The 16,236-nt window shown below is 43.1% G+C and overlaps 1 protein-coding gene across 1 annotated transcript in view; it reads left to right on the top strand.

Moving 5' to 3' along the window:
• Positions 1–16,236, top strand: part of Vwa3b (von Willebrand factor A domain containing 3B) — a 182,890-nt gene that overhangs the window by 44,697 nt on the left and 121,957 nt on the right. The gene's annotated exons all lie outside the window — the stretch shown is intronic.

A 16,236-nucleotide genomic window follows, 5' to 3' on the forward strand; every position in this document is an offset into this window, starting at 1 on the left:
CAGTGGGGGCTTCGATCAGCGTGGAGAGCATGTGCTGTCACCCACTCCCCAAGCCTTGTCAGCAGTTACAAATGGGACTGGATTTTGACCTGTGTGTCCCCTGGGGTCCTGGTCTGTTTGCTGCTGTTGCTGCTGCTGCTGCTATGCTGGAATACCTGAATAATTTATAAAGGATCGGGATGTAGATGGCTCATGGTTCCCAAAGCGGAGAAATCTAAGAGCCTGTAGCTGGCACAGAGAAGGGGCTTTTATGCTGCATCCTAACCAGGGAAGAAGACTGAAAGGCAAATGGGGGGAGAGGTTGGCTTTCGTATCAAGCCCTCCCTCACAGTTACTAACCCACACCCATGATAACATCATTAATTCATTCACGGGGGGGCAGAGTCCCTTTGACCTGTTCACCTCTTAGCAAGTCCCACCTCCCGTGTGCTCGGGAGAGTCACATACAAGCTATAGCACCTGGCATCGGGTGACAAAGGAAACATCTGTCCACGTAGCTAGCGTTTCCACAGCTACCCTCGTCTCAGCCTTGGGAACGGACAACTTGCAGTATGGATAAAAGCATTCTCTAAGAATGAAGTGTTCGGCATATCTTCATCTTAGTAATCATGTGTTCCAAATTTGGGAGGGAGGTGTTTATGCGACCTTGCCTCTCCATCACAATGCCCCAGAAATGCCAGCCTTTCAAAGTTGACTTCTTCCACTCAAAAACTGTTCCGAAGTCTTTGACAGATGACTTTGCTTTAGAAAATGTATGCTTTCCAATTTCACCTGGGCTCCAGTAGCAGTATTTATTTTATTTTATTTTATTTTATTTTATTTTATTTTATTTTATTGTCGTTCTTCCTTCTCCCCCCTTACCACACTGGCTGCTGCAAGAATTTAACATCAGCAGTCTCCCAAATCTTCAACAGGGTGGGTGGGGTCTGACTCCTCGGGAGATCATTTTATCTTCATATCTTAGACTGGCTGCCAGTCTAAGCAGTCAGCAAGCTCCAGGTCTCAAAAGATAAGACTGCAGCCTGGCTGTGGTGGCGCACGCCTTTAATCCCAGCACTCGGGAGGCAGAGGCAGGCGGATCTCTGAGTTCGAGGCCAGCCTGGTCTACAAGAGCTAGCTCCAGGACAGGCTCTAGAAACTACAGGGAAACCCTGTCTCGAAAAACCAAAAAAGAAAAAAAAAAGATAAGACTAAGAGCAACGGAGTGATGAGGAAAACACATAGCATTGACCTGTGGCTTCCACATTCACACATAAAACCGAGGGGGAAGAGGGTAAGGAGAGGGAGAGATAGAGAAAAACAGAGAGACGGAGAAACAGACAGACAGACAGAGATGCACACACAGAGAGAATTAAATTAATTCGTGTGTGTGTGTGTGTGTGTGTGTGTGTGTGTGTGTGTGTGTGTTATATACTCATCTCTGTGTATGGATACACGTCATTCCAGTCCGAATGTCTTGCTCTAACCCTCTGTTGGGTTCCCTCGAGACAGTCTTCCACTGAACCAGAGCTTGCTAGGTTTTGACTAGACTGGTTGGTCAGTAAGTCCCTGAAATCTTCCCTGTCTCCAACCCCTCAATGGTTGAGTTTCAGGCACTCTTGCCCACACCAGACTTTTCTGTGGGCACTGGGGAACTCAGTTTCCTCAGTCCTAAATTAATGTTTAATTGTCTTTAAAAGTAATTTAATTATAGCATTTTATACATTCTTTGTTTTTGATGATCCTGCTTTCCCATGACTCTCCTCCACCCCCACTTCCCTTTCTGGCTAGTTCCCCTTTCTCATGATCCCCATATGCATATATACACACATATAGTAACTAAAAGTCCAGGGTCTTCATGTAAGAGAAAACATAAGTCTGGGTGACTTTACTTAAAGCAATAATTCTAAGCTCCACCCATTCATCCTTTTTCCTGCAACTGTCATGATTTTATTTTTTTGTGATTGAATGAAATGCCATCGTGTACATGTGTCACTTTATTTATTTATTTATTTATTTATTTATTTATTTATTTATATTATGTATACATTGTTCTGTCTTCATGTATGCCTGAATGGCAGAAGAGGGCACCAGATCTCACTACAGATGGTTGTGAGCCACCATGTTGTTGCTGGGAATTGAACTCAGGACCTCTGGAAGAGTAGCCAGTGCTCTTAACCTCTGAGCCATCTCTCCAGCCCCCTCCCACCATGTGTCACATCTTTACACATTCACCTGTCTCTGGGCATTTCTTAACTATTGTCAAGAGAGCAGTTGTGAGCATAGATGTGCTAGTTTTACTGTGGTGTGCTGAGTTAGAGTCTTTCGGTATACACCCAGGACTGAGAGCTGGGTCATATGTGGTCCTATTTTAAGTCCTTTGAAGAAACTGCACACGGACTTCCACAGTGGCTGTACCAGTTTATACTCCCACCAATAATAACTAAGGCTTCTCTTTCTTATGCCCTTAACAACATTTGCTAGTTCTGACTGGGGTGTTTTGGTTAGCTTTACCATTGCTGCGATGAAACACTATGAGCAAAAGCAACTTGGGAAAAGGGGATTTATTTCTCTCCAAGCTCCATATAACATCTCACCATCAAAAGCAGCAAGGACAGGAACTCACACAGGGAAGGAACCCAAAAGCAGGAGCTGATGCAGAGGCCATGAAGGAGTGTGGTTTACTGACTTGCTCCCCATAGCTTGCTCAACCTGCTTTTTTTTAAAACTGATTTTGATTGAGCTCCCCTCGCTACCTCTTCCCTCCCCTTCAGTCCTCTCCCAAGGTCCCCATGCTCCCAATTTACTCAGGAGATCTTGTCTTTTTCTACTTCCCATGTAGATTAGATCTATGTAAGTCTCTCTTAGGGTCCTCATTGTTGTCTAGGTTCTCTGGGATTGTGATTTGTGGGCTGGTTTTCCTTGCTTTATGTTTAAAAACTACATATGAGTGAGTACATGTGATAATTGTCTTTCTGGGTCTGGATTACCTCACTCAAAATGATTTTGTCTAGCTCCATTCATTTGCCTGCAAAATTCAAGGTGTCATTATTTTTTTCTGCTGTGTAATACTCCATTGTGTAAATGTACCACATTTTCCTTATCCATTCCTGGGTCAAGGGACATTTAGGTTGTTTCCAGGTTCTGGCTATGACATACAATGCTGCTAAGAACATAGTTGAGCATATGTTCTTGTGGCACGATTTAGCATCCTTTGGATATATACCCAAAAATGGTATTGCTGGGTCTTGAGAAAAGTTGTTTCCTAATTTTCTTAAAATCGCCACACTGACATCCAAAGGGGCTATACCTGCTTGCCTTCCCACCAGCAATGCAGAAGGGTTCCCTTTATCCCGCAACCTCTCCAGCATAAGTTGTCATCAGTGTTTTTGATCTTGGCCATTCTTACACGTGTAAGATGGAATCTCAAGAGTTTCAACCTTCTTTCTTGTAGAACCCATGACCACTAGCCCAGGGATGCCACTGGGCTATGCCCTCCTCCGTCAATCAATAATGAAGAAAATGTCCTATAGTAGTGGTTCTCAACTTTCCTAATACTAGGACCCTTTAATGCAGTTCCTCATAAAATTATTTTTTGTTTCTTTATAATTGTAATCTTGCTACTGCTATGAATCACAATGTAAATATCTATGTTTTCTGATGGGGTTAGGTGATTCCTATGAAAGCGGTCAATACCCTTTGATACCCCAAGGGGTCGTGACCCACAGGTTGAGAAACGCTGCCCCACAGGCTTACTGCATCCTGATCTTATGGAGGCATTTTCTTAATTGAGGACACCTCCCCTACGATGACTATAGCTCATGTCATAAGACATGACATAAGATTATCTACCACACTGGGGTGAGATGGCGTCTCAAAGTTTTAATTTTAATTGACGGAATAATAGGTGTGTGTGTATGTGTGTGTGTGAGAAAGAGACATTTTGTTTATCCATCCACCGGCAATGGACATGTGGGTTGCTTTTATCTTTTGGCTATTATAAGTTATGCTTCCATGAACTTGGGTTTACAAATACATTTTGACTCCCTGATTTTCATTATTTGGGGAATATACCCCCAAAGTGGGATTCCTGAATCATGTATGGTAATTCTCTTTGTATTTTTTGAGGAGCCACTATACTGTTTTCCACAAAGCTGTTGGTGTTGTATATTCCTGCCAACCGTGCACAATTGTCCCGTGTCCTTGTGAACATTTGTCACTTTCTGTGTTTTTGATAGTGGCCACCCCAATGGGTGTGAGACGGTGCCTCAGTGTGGTTTTGATATGCATTTCTTTGATACTTAATGTCTATCTTTTCATTAGCTTGTTGAAAGAAATATTATAATGTAGTATTTAAAAGTTCAAATGGATCTAACATATCTATGGTGATTAAAATAATGATCCAGCCTCCTTCTTTCCTGCTGGAAACTATTCCTAGCCATTGTGGGGAACCCCTTTCTTGAGCCTTGGGCACTACCCAGAGATCATTGGCAGCACTTAGAAGTCAAATTACCACTCCAGGAGAAGCCACCCCACGATGGACAAACGAGAGGATTCTCTGGAAAGGATAAGGGCTTTCTCACCTGCAGGCTGCAAATCTGAGGCAGTTAGAAAGTGGTGCTGGTATGCAAAGGAGGGAAGGATGGCAGCGCTGTTGGGCCTCTTGGCTCAGCACCAGCTTTACAAGATGAAACAGAACACGGTCCACCTTCAGCTGACCACCCCAGCAGCTGGGTAGGCTCCAGTATTAGGGTGTTCAGAAAGCAGCTGCCCCAATGTCTTGGTTTTGTGGGTTGGATTTCTTTTTTCATAAAATTTGTTTTGTTTCTTATTTTGCTTTTTTCTTTTACTTATGTTTTTTTATTGTGCCCTTGCTAATATTTTCAGAATCAGCCGATGGATTTTTATTCCTCTTACATCTATGTAATTTTGACTGCGTTTCTTATTTGTGGGCTCTTAAATCTCCAGTGGTGTGTGTGGCTACCCCCAGGTGCATGTCTTCTTTGGCATGCATCCTTCTTTCTTTTTTCCCTTTCCCTGCCTTCTTTTGTTACATTCAGTATTATTTCTATTTTTACGCCTTCCAGATTTCTTTTCTAAGTCAGCACACGAAGTAATGGATTTCATTATGTTGTTTTCGCACATACATGGCATTGTCCTTTGTTCTCGTTCATCCACCCTGACCTCTCCACCCACTTGATGGTCTCCTTCCCTCCAGAATGTCCCCACTCTTGCTTTCAAGTCCCATGCGTTCTGTGGCTTCCTTTTTTTTTTTATCCTCCCCCTCCTTGTCTTCCTTTCATGGGTCTCTTTTCTATCTTCATGTCCTAAACACACACACACATACACACACACACACACACACGCACACGCACACACACACACATACACATATGCACACCGTATATTTCAATACCTTCAGTATTTATCATTCTGAACCCAACTGATTTTATTTATATATTTTACTTATATTAATTATCTCCAGTTGTATTTTTGTTCTGAAAAGTCATGATTGATTTTTTTTTTCCTTTTGAGCAGAAGCCACCCCAAGGCATACAAATGAGGGGGTTCTCTGTATAGAAGAGAACTTTCTCAGGCCACAGGCTGCAAGTCTGGGGTGGTCAGAAATGGTGTTGGTGTGGAAGGACAGGCAGCCCCTAAGGGGACTGCGCAGCTCCATTGTTGTATATGTGCCACACTAGCTCTGTTTGTGCAGCTGCTGATGGACACCTAAGCTGGTCCCATTTTCCGGCTATTGTGACTAGTGCGGCTGTGGGTATATGAGTCCTTCTGTGCACCCAGAAATGGCATATTGAGACATGTGGTAGTCGTCCTAGTTTTTTGAGGAACCTCCGCTCTGACTGTCACAGTAACAGCCCCAGTTTGCATCCCCAGCAGCAGCAGCGACAGGCTTCCTCTTTCTGTACTTCCTCACCAGATCTGAGCTCTCTGGTCAGGTTCACTTTCTATTTCCTGGAGTCAAAGGATGCTGAATGCACCTATTTCTTCCTTCAAGAACTGTTTGCTCAGTTCACTTGTCCATTTATTGATTGAATTATTTGATTTTGGCTCTGATATTTGAATTTTAGCATTCCTTTTGTACTTTAGATATTGGTCTCCTTTGGATTTGGATGGGGATCACATTGACTCTATAGATGGCTGTTGCTACTATTGCCTTTGCACAGTATTAATTTTGCCAATTCATGAGCTCAAGAGACCTTTCTGTCTTCAGTGTCTAGATGTTTACATGGTAGAGGTCTGTGCTGGATAGTTTTATATCAACTCAGCAGAAGTTAAAGTCATCTGAGAGGAGGGGACCACAATTAAGAAGATGCCTCCATCCAGTAGGGCCATATGCAAGTCTGTAGAGGATTTTCTTAATTGGTGGGGAGGTCCCAGCCCATTGTGCGTGGTGCCGTGCCTGAGCTGGTGGTAAGCAGCAGCCCTCCATGGCCACTGCATCAGCTTCCGCCTCCAGGTTCCTGCCCAGTTTGAGTTCCTGTCCTGACTTCCTTTGATGATGAGCAGCAACGTGGAAGTGTAAGCCAAACGAACCCTGTCCTCCCCAAGTTGCTTTGGTCATGGTGTTTCACCACAGCAGTGGTAACCCTGACTAAGACAAGATCTCTTGCCTCTTTGGCCAGGTTTATCCCTGGGCGTTTAATGTTCAGATCCATGGTCTCTTCTTTAAATGTTACTGTTTTACACACACACACACACACACACACACACACACACACCCAATGAGTCCATTTAGTGTTGCTCACATGTGTATCTGTTTAGGACTGGGACTGAATACCCTTTTAGGGTGCTCATTCCTGGAGAAGACTGTGTTCTTTCTCTGAGCAGTCATTAATTGCTTGCATCTCCTCATTTAGAGACGAGGCTTTGTGAGAGCCCCCCCCCCCCCCGTATCCACCTTGGAATGTCAACTGGAGGTGTCATTATGCAGGTCTTGTTTAGGTCGCCATGAAGGTTGGGTTTAGTGGCTCATGTTGTCACTACTTGGGAGGCAGGGGCAGGCAGATCTCTGTGAGTTCAAGGCCAGCTTGGTCTACATTAATGAGTTCTAGGTCATCTAGGGCTATATAGTAAAAGCCTGTTGCAAGGAAAAAATAATCCCCTACAGTTGCCTTTAAACACACTTGGATTCAATATAAACAAGTAAGTAAAAGATGTCTGTCCAGGGTGAAATTTTAAAAACACTGACAGAAGAAATTGTAGAAGACAAAATTCCATGCTCATAGATTAGAATAATTATTATTAATGAAAATTGCTGTATTAGCAAAAGTAAACTATAGATTCAACACAATACTCATGAAAATTCTAATTCCATTTTTTTTTACAAAAGCTAAGGGGGAAATTTTTTAACATTCATATACAAGCAAAAAAGACCCCGGGTAGACAAACCAGCCCTGAGAAAATAAAGAATTATGTTAGAGGTCTCCATATCTGAGTTCAAGCTATCCTACAGTGTTCAGAAGTGAAAATAGCGTGGTGCAGGTGTCGACAGACACACAGATCAATGGAAGAGAATGAGCACTGGGTAGAAACCTAGACAGCTACCCGTTCTGACAAAGATGCTAGGAGTATCCAGAGGAAGGAAGATGGGCTCTTCCACAAACGGTGCTGGGGACACTGCTCAGCCACAAGTAGGAGAGTCCATCTAGATCCGGGCCACTCACCCTGCCTGACAATCAATTCCAAGTGGTTCAAAGGCCTTAGTGGAAGGCTCCAGACACTTACTCATTAGAGGAAATGTAGGGTGAAACACGTCAAGATACAGAATAGGTTAAAGACTGTCTCTAAAGGATCAGGAAATACGGTCAACAACTGACAAGCGGCCCTTCATGAAATTGAAAAGCTTCTGCACAGCAAAGAGAGTATTTAATCCAGGAGGAACCAGCCCAAGAATGTGAGAGAAAGAGTCCTAGAATTCATGTGGATTACATCCTGTCTCTAAATTATTGCATGAGAACAATGACATATACTAACCCTATGACTGCCTCTGCCTCTTATAAAACCTGTTCTCTCTCTCTCTCTCTCTCTCTCTCTCTCTCTCTCTCTCTCTCTCTCTCTCTCTCTCTCTCTCTCTGGTGTGTGTGTGTGTGTGTGTGTGTCTTTCTCCCATTATAATTCCCCCCCCCTTTAATCTACTCTTAAGTAAGTGTTCCCAAGCATATTTCATACAACATCTCCTTTAAAAGTCATACTGGTCGTGTGTAGGAAGTGACAGAACATTTTCAATTCTTTTTCCAGGAGTGAAACAGCCTGGAAGTAATTTGTTGAATGCGCATGGCTGGTGTAGGTCAGAGCCAGAGGTCTGAGCCTGGGCTGTCCTGAGTGCTTGTCAGTCAGTATAGACACTTTGAGAACTCCGGGAAGGCAGGGAGGGCAGGGTTCTTGCTACACAAAGACTTTTGCTGTTAAAGCATTTTGAGGTCTTTCCCTTTAGTCTTCCTGCTGTATACTTAAAAACTAATCAAGACATAAGCATCATATTATTGTATAATTTGAATATTTCATTTTATGTTTAATATTATGACAAGTATTTTCTCAAACTAGTATAGTGTTTTATATTACAGACTATTCTGAATATCCTGGATATTCAGATATCCAGGACTTTTTTGAGTTGTATGGTATAATTTTTGTCAGTCTTTGCCTTTTAGACATTTTAGTAATATTTTAATGTTTTCAGTTAGAGCTATTACAGTTACATTTTATATGGTATATTTCTTCCTATTTTCTTAATATTTAAAGAGACAAATTTCTGGCAGTGAAAACTCTGGATCAAAATGTAATGCTGGACCAAAGGGTAACCTCTTCTTTGAGTTGTTTCAAAATGTTTTGCAATAATACATTCACACCAAGAGTATATGAAAAATATCCACTTCAATTAGCATCAAAATGCTATCTTACTGTTCCAATTAGATTTTATTTAACGAAGAGATTAATGTCAACTAATAGTGAACATAATACATTTTGTATTTATTAAGTTTTTTTTTATAAATTACCTTCTTGTCAGGCATATGACTTGTGGGTAATTTATAGTAGCAATTATGTTTTCTTTCATGTAGCTGTTTCTCATATGAAAAATTTAAATTTACATAGAAATGGCAGCCCATAAATCTTGTACCTCCTAGCTCCTTTGTGATTTTATTTCTATCCTGAAGTGTGTGTGTGTGTGTGTGTGTGTAAACAAAAACGAAAATGCCTTTGGTCTAGCTAGATTTATTTTGAAGTAGGCTGGGGTGGGACAGGATGGGATGGGACGAGTGGATTTTTTCTGAATGCACTAACAGTCCCCCTACCATTCAGCCTTTTCACTTGAATGCTACGTGTCATCCTTTGTAGTAAACAGGGTCTCATCCACGATGGGCTTGCTCCTAAAGCACCTGTTCTTCTCATAGTTCCTTTCCTTTTTAGTCCGAGGCTACTCATGCATAGTTTTGACATCGACTTTCCTCACCACCTTGTATATTTATCTTAAGTAAGGGAATGGGTTTGGTGTTCTCCAGGTGAACTTTAGTTTGCTATGTTTCCAGCTGAATTTTTTAGGAGGATATAGGCAAGCTGCTTCATTCAGCCTAAGCTTATTTTCTGTTTCCATTGATATCCTAAGCTTTTGGGGGATCTCACCAGACATGTCTTCCTTCCCCCTTCATTTTACTTCCTTTCCCTCCAGTTTATCAGTCTAGATTTAGTGAGCTGTGGTGCTACAATTGGAAAGGGCAGAGAGAGCGCGAATGTTACCAGCAATTTCTTACCACAGGTTTGCTTGTTGTTGAAGTAAAAGTACTTGTAACAACAACATTGCATTTGTAGCCATTAGCAATTGGAACTATAAAGTTATGAAAGCATTCTCTAAATTTTCCAGAGGACTTTGGGCAGCCCTACTCTAAATTATTAGAGCCTGGATTTGTTATAGATAATTTTGTTGACGTTAAATCTGATTTCATGTAACCTTTATGTACTCATGATTATTTGTATAAGAATGTTCCCCATAGGCTCAGATGTTTACGCAGTTGGTCCCCAGTTGATGGCACTGTTTGGGTAGGTTTAGAAGGGACAGTCCTTTTTTTTTTTTTTTTTTTTTTGCCTTTCACTGATTTATTTCATTTGGAGTTAATAATAAAGGGGCATTTTCCCTTCGGAATTTATTTTTTTGTTTTTTCTTTTTTGTTGTTTTTTATTTTTTTCTTTAAAAAACTATCTTTTCTCATTTTACATACCAATCCCAGATCTCACTCCCTCCCCTACTTCCGCTCCCTCTACCTTCCCCCATCCCACCCTGATCCAATCCTCAGAGAGGGTAAGGCTTCCCATGGGGAGTCAACAAAGTCTAGCACATTGCTTTGAGGTAGGACCAAGACCCTCCCCATTATATCTAGGCTGTGCAAGGTATCCCTCCAAAGAGAATGGGTTCCAAAAAGCCAGGACAAGCAGTAGGAATGAATTCTGGTCTCACTGTCAGTGGCCCCACAGTCTGTCCCAGCCATACAACTGTCTCCCACATTCAAAGGGCCCAGTTTGGTCCTCTGCTATTTCCCTTGCTATCAGACCAGAGTTGGTGGGCTCCCATTAATTAGCTCAGGTCAGCTGTTTCAGTGGGTGTCCCCATCATGGTCTTGTCCTCTTTGCTCATCTTCTCACTCCTCCCACTTTTTGACTGGGTGTTGGGAGCTCAGCCCAGTGCTCCACTGTGGATTCCTGCATCTGCTTCCATCAGTTGCTGGATGAAGGTTCCATGATGACATTTAAGATAGTCATCAATCTGACTACAGGGCAAGGCCAGTTCAGGTACCTTCTCCACTTTTGCTTAGGGTCTTAGCTTTATCCTTGTGGTTCCCTGAGAATTTCTCTAGTGCCAGGTTTTTGCTAGCCCCATAATGGCTCCCTCTATCAAGATATCTTTCCTTGCTTTCTGTCTCTGTCCTTCCTCCATCTCAACCATCCCATTCCCTCCCATTCTCCCCCTCACATTCTCCCCCTCACATTCTCCCCTTCTCCTCCCCTTTAACCCTCCCCTCCCCCCATCACCATGCTCCCAATTTTCTCAGGAGATCTTGTCTATTTCCCCTTCCCAGGTTGATCTGTATGTTTCTCTTAGGGTTCACCTTGTTACTTAGCTTCTCTGGGGTCATGGAGTATAGACTCATTATTCTTTGCTTTACAGTTAGTATCCACTTATGAGTGAGTACATACCACGTTCATCTTTCTGGGTCTGGGTTACCTCACTCAGAATGTTTTTTTTGTTCCATCCATTTACATGAAAATTTCAAAATGTCATTGATTTTACCACTGAGTGGTACTCCATTATGTAAATGTACCACATTTTCTTTATCCATTCTTCTGTTGAGGGGCATCTAGGTTGTTTCCAAGATCTGGCTATTACAAATAATGCTGCTATGAACATAGTTGAACAAATGTTCTTGTAGTATGATTGAGCATCCTTTGGGTATATGACCAAGAGTGGTATTTCTGGGTCATAAGGTAGGTTGATTCCCAATTTTCTGAGAAACCACCATACTGATTTCCAACATGGTTATACAAGTTTGCATTCCCACCAGTGGTGGAGTGTTCCCCTTACTCCACATCCTCTCCAGCATAAGCTATCATTGGTGTTTTGATTTTAGCCATTCTGTCTGGTGTAAGATTGTATCTCAGCGTCGTTTTGATTTGCACTTCCTGATAGCTAAGGATGTTGAACATTTCCTTAAGCGTCTTTCAGCCATTTGAGATTCTTCTGTTGGGAATTCTCTGTTTAGATCCGTACCCCATTTTTTAATTGGATTATTCAGTATTTTGATGTCTAATTTCTTGAGTTCTTTATATATTTTGGAGATCAGACCTCTGTCTGACGTGGGGTTGGTGAAGATCTTTTCCCATTCAGTAGTCTGCCTTTTTGTCTTATTGACTGTGTCCTTTGCGTCTCAGTTTCAGGAGATTCCATTTATTTATTGTTCCTCTCAGTGTCTGTGCTACTGGGGTTATATTTAAGAAGTGGTCTCCTGTGCCACTGCATTGAAGGCTACTTCCCACTTTCTCTTCTATCTGGTTTTAGGAGGTACAGTCTAAAGGAAGTCACCATTTGGGGGCAAACTTTCAGCTTCCTGTTTGTGGTATGAAATGTGAACTCCCAGCTTTGCCTGTTTCTGCTGCTCTGATTTCCTGCCAAGAGAGTCTCTTCTCCCTCTGAAACTGTAAGCCCCAATAAACTCTATGTTCTCTAAGTTGCCTTTGTCATAGTGTTTTACCACACTGACTGAAAAGTAATTATGTACTCGTTAAGCAGATATACCTAGGAATTTGTATTTCTTGCAGCAGGTTTTATAAGCTATAATAATGTCACATATAATAAATTATTTGTGAATGATTACCAAATTTCAGGTCTAGTATTTGGAGATGATTCCTTACATCAGCTTGCTCCCCAGAACAAACAAAAGTTATAGACTGAGAGGAATTTTGCTTTGTTTCTTGCCTCATTGCAAGGGCAAGCAAACACACACACACACACACACACACACACACACACACACACACACACAGACATAGACACACGTCGTGTAAAATCATTTATTCTTTGCTTATTTGGCTTCTTATAGATGTGTTAGTTCTTTGGAATTTCTCCGCCAATTTGATTTTTCTTCCTGTTTGTTTCCCTTGGTCTGGGCTTTCCTTGGATGTGGGAAGCTTCTCAAATGTTTTGATATGGACACTGTATATAGCTTAGAATGGCTCACTGTCATGTTTTAGATATAAAATGTCCCCTTAAAAGGCTCATGTTTTAAAGTCTTGACCTTAGTGCACACACTAAGTGATTAGATCTGATGGGTCTGGCTTCATGAATGCATGAATCTCTTATTGGACTCCGACTTGATGGAGTTAATGGGTGGAGATGGAAACACTGGAAGGCGAGGTCTGGTTGGAGGAAGCAGGTCACTGGGGCCATGCCTTTGATGGGTGCCTATGCTTCCCAGCCCTTCCTTATGGTCACTCTCCTGTAGCCACCAGGTGAGCTGATTTGCTTCGCCCCTTGTTCCTACTGTGATGCCAGGCCCTTTCTTCAGGTCCACAGAGATGGCACCCAGCTGACCATGGGTAGAAATCTCTAAAATCAAAAGATAAAATCAGTCACTGCTTCCCGAGTTTTGTATGTCAATTATTTTATCACAGCTGTAGAGAGTCTGATCAACACCTTCACTTAATGGTTCATTGCATGTTCAGTTTTCCTTACATGATTCTCAGAGCGTCTATGACCTGTGGTTTTAGCTAGAAGGAACTTGAAGACAGAGAACAAGAAGAGGACTACGTTCAGAGTTCCCTACTGAGTCAGGAGCTGTTCTGAGCTGCGGTGCAAAGGTAACTCAGATATGATGGTGGTACCCAGCCTTACTCATCTTCAGGAGACTTTTAGTAGTAGTAGTACCGTCCAATGATCTTTCCCCTGGGACTTCCATGGATTTCTAGAGAAGAGGCATAACTATCTATCCCATTACCCTCTGGGGCCTTCTGTTTGCCTGCACTGTGTCTGGTTCTCCATGTTAACCTGGAGGAAGCTCATCTTCTTCCCAGCGCAATCCCGCCCTCTCCTTTCCATTAAGTGGATTTTAGTAGCTGCAGTGAGTGGAGGTGGACCACACCCTCTCTGGTTCTCCTTTCTTTCCACCTTCACGTTCTGAAACCTCTCACTATTTCTTTTTAGGAGCTGAGTCTTCCCTCTACCCCTAATGGTAGATTCCTTGTACTTGGAGTACCTTGAACTTTGTAGTTTATCTGTCTCATTGAATCTGGAAAATCCCAGCCATTACCTAGCAAAAGTATTGGTGGTGGCAGCAGCAGCAGCAGCAGCAGCAGCAGGAGTGGCAGTAGTACCTTGTGGTAGTGGGGATTGACTTTAGAGCTCACACATGCTAGGCTAGTGCCCTTCCACTGAGCCATGTCCTCAGCCCTCTTTCTACTTTAAAAAAAATATTTTTGAGTTATGATCTCAGCAAGTTACCCAGGCTGACCTTGAACCCACTCTGTGACCTAGGTAGCCCTTGAGTTGTGATCCTCTGCCTCAGGCTCCCGAGCACCTGGATCACCAGTCTGTGCCACCTGGGTGGGCTCAGCAATTATTTGTCATCGTCATTAGTTTATTTTAAAGTCACACGGCTTCAGGCCAACTGTGGTTTGATTAATTTAAAACAGACTTATCCTCATTTAACTGGTGATACTCAAGCCGTATTTTTATTGTGGTGAATTGCATAAGAACCAAAGTCAATCATTTGGACACACTTAAAGCTAGCAGTTCATTGGCCAGAGCTAATCACATGACCAAGTCCAGTGCGAACGGTGGGGCAGACTATTCCACCGGCAGAAAGCTGAGGAGGGATGTGAATAGTGGATAAACAATAAAGCTATCACAGCCTTTCATTCCTGTGTGATTCTGGGTTTGGCCCCAGGAGACAGTGTGTGTTGGAAAATGAGTCAACTTTGGCATCAGATGTGGGTTCAGATACTGGCTTTGCCACAAATTATGCGATGTTAACATGTTACCAAAACTTTACGGTTTCTCATTTATAGAATGGGAATAACAGCATCTGCTTTATATGAGTGTGGGCGGTCTTAAAACACAGGACACACGCACAAATGTGCAGCACAAACCAGCGTTCAATTACCGGCAATTGCCTTTTTCTTTCTTAGAATTCCAAATGGGCATTTCCTGTAGATGCTGGCGCTAGAACATGAGCTAATCAGAAGCGCATGGCAGCCTCTATCGAAACAGTTTGCAGAGTCACCGCACTGACTAGCTTATTTGCCTGCGTGGTGTCAGCTGGAAACTGGGATTCGGAACAGGGAGTGTGATAGGGGCACTGGAAGAGACCGCCCTTTGTGGGTGGTATTGGGGTAACTATGGGGGGTGGGGATTCCTAGTGTGGAAACCTGGAGCCCACATCCCTCTTCTCCTGGGAGTTGAATTTCACTCAGTGGTGGTAGGAATGAGAGCTGGGCCTTTGCTGGGAGTGACTTCACCCACTCTTTTGTAAGCGTGAGCCCAGAGAAAGGCAGAACGCTGTCTGGACCTTTGTAAAACTGGACACGTGAATGACTATCTAGAGAGAGAGATAGTCCCCTCTAGAGCTGTCTGCTCTGCATACAGGCCGGGTCTGCGCATGTTTTAGAAGGCGCTTCGACTGCTGGTGCATTTGGGGATGGCATCCTCTGGGCTGCCCCTCAGGTTCTGAAGGTTGGTGAGCCCACCCACAGTAGAGGTCTGGGTACCCCTCAGTCAGGAAGGAGACTTGTGTTAGGAACTGGAGAAGGCTCCATTTCTGTTTCGCTTCTGTTCTTGTTTTATCATAAATTGGGGGGGGGGGAAACAAGTTGAAATAATGGATGTGGATTTATAAATTTAGATCAGAGTGAAAGTTGTCACCAGGCATCTGTCATTAAAATGGAATAATAATTTTGATGCTGATGCAGCTAGCTTAGCCACAGGACCGGTCATCAAAGCTGACAGTGAACTTGTCTCAGATGGGCCAGAGGTGCCAGGCTCTTTAGGTTGGTAAACTCAAGAGACCTCGGGGTGGCATGATCACTTGGACCGTAAGCCATACTCAGAGCTGTGTGATCCTGCTCCAAGCTGGAGCATCAGCAAGCCAGAGCATCACATGATACCAACATCTGCAGCACGGGCTAACTTGAAGCTGATGTTATACACACCACCCGAGTGCCCACAGCTTAGAACCCTCTCCTTGTTCCAGGGGAATGGGAAGGGACGACAAGGCACATCGGTCATTTCTAAGCTCGTCTCATTAGGCAGCTGTCCCTGATTAGACCTGAGCTCTTCCTCCTGAGCCTGTCCTGGTCTTTGACACTCTCAGGGCAGCTGAGAGATCTTAGTTACTAGCCCAGCTCACTGATGAGAAGTGAAATGACAGACTGGCTTTGCTGGGATCACCACCAGATCTTGCTTGCCAGATAAGAGGGAAAGATTGTGCAATGAATAAATTAAAAGGAATGTGCCATAGCACAAGGTCGTACCAAAAGGCAGCGATACTTTGCTGGGTTTATTTTGTTTGTCACTGGTACTTTGGACAAAACGGTACTAGAAAAGCTACTCTGGGACCAGCAAGATAGATCAGCAGATACAGGCACTTGCTGCCAAGTCTGAGGGTTGAGTTTAACCCCTAGGACCCATATGGTGGAAGGGGAGAGCCAGTTATTGAGAGCTGTCCTCAGGCCTTCATGCAATGGGTATGCTCACATGGA

This window comes from Arvicola amphibius, chromosome 9, assembly GCF_903992535.2.
Source record: "Arvicola amphibius chromosome 9, mArvAmp1.2, whole genome shotgun sequence".
NCBI classification, from domain to species: domain Eukaryota; kingdom Metazoa; phylum Chordata; class Mammalia; order Rodentia; family Cricetidae; genus Arvicola; species Arvicola amphibius.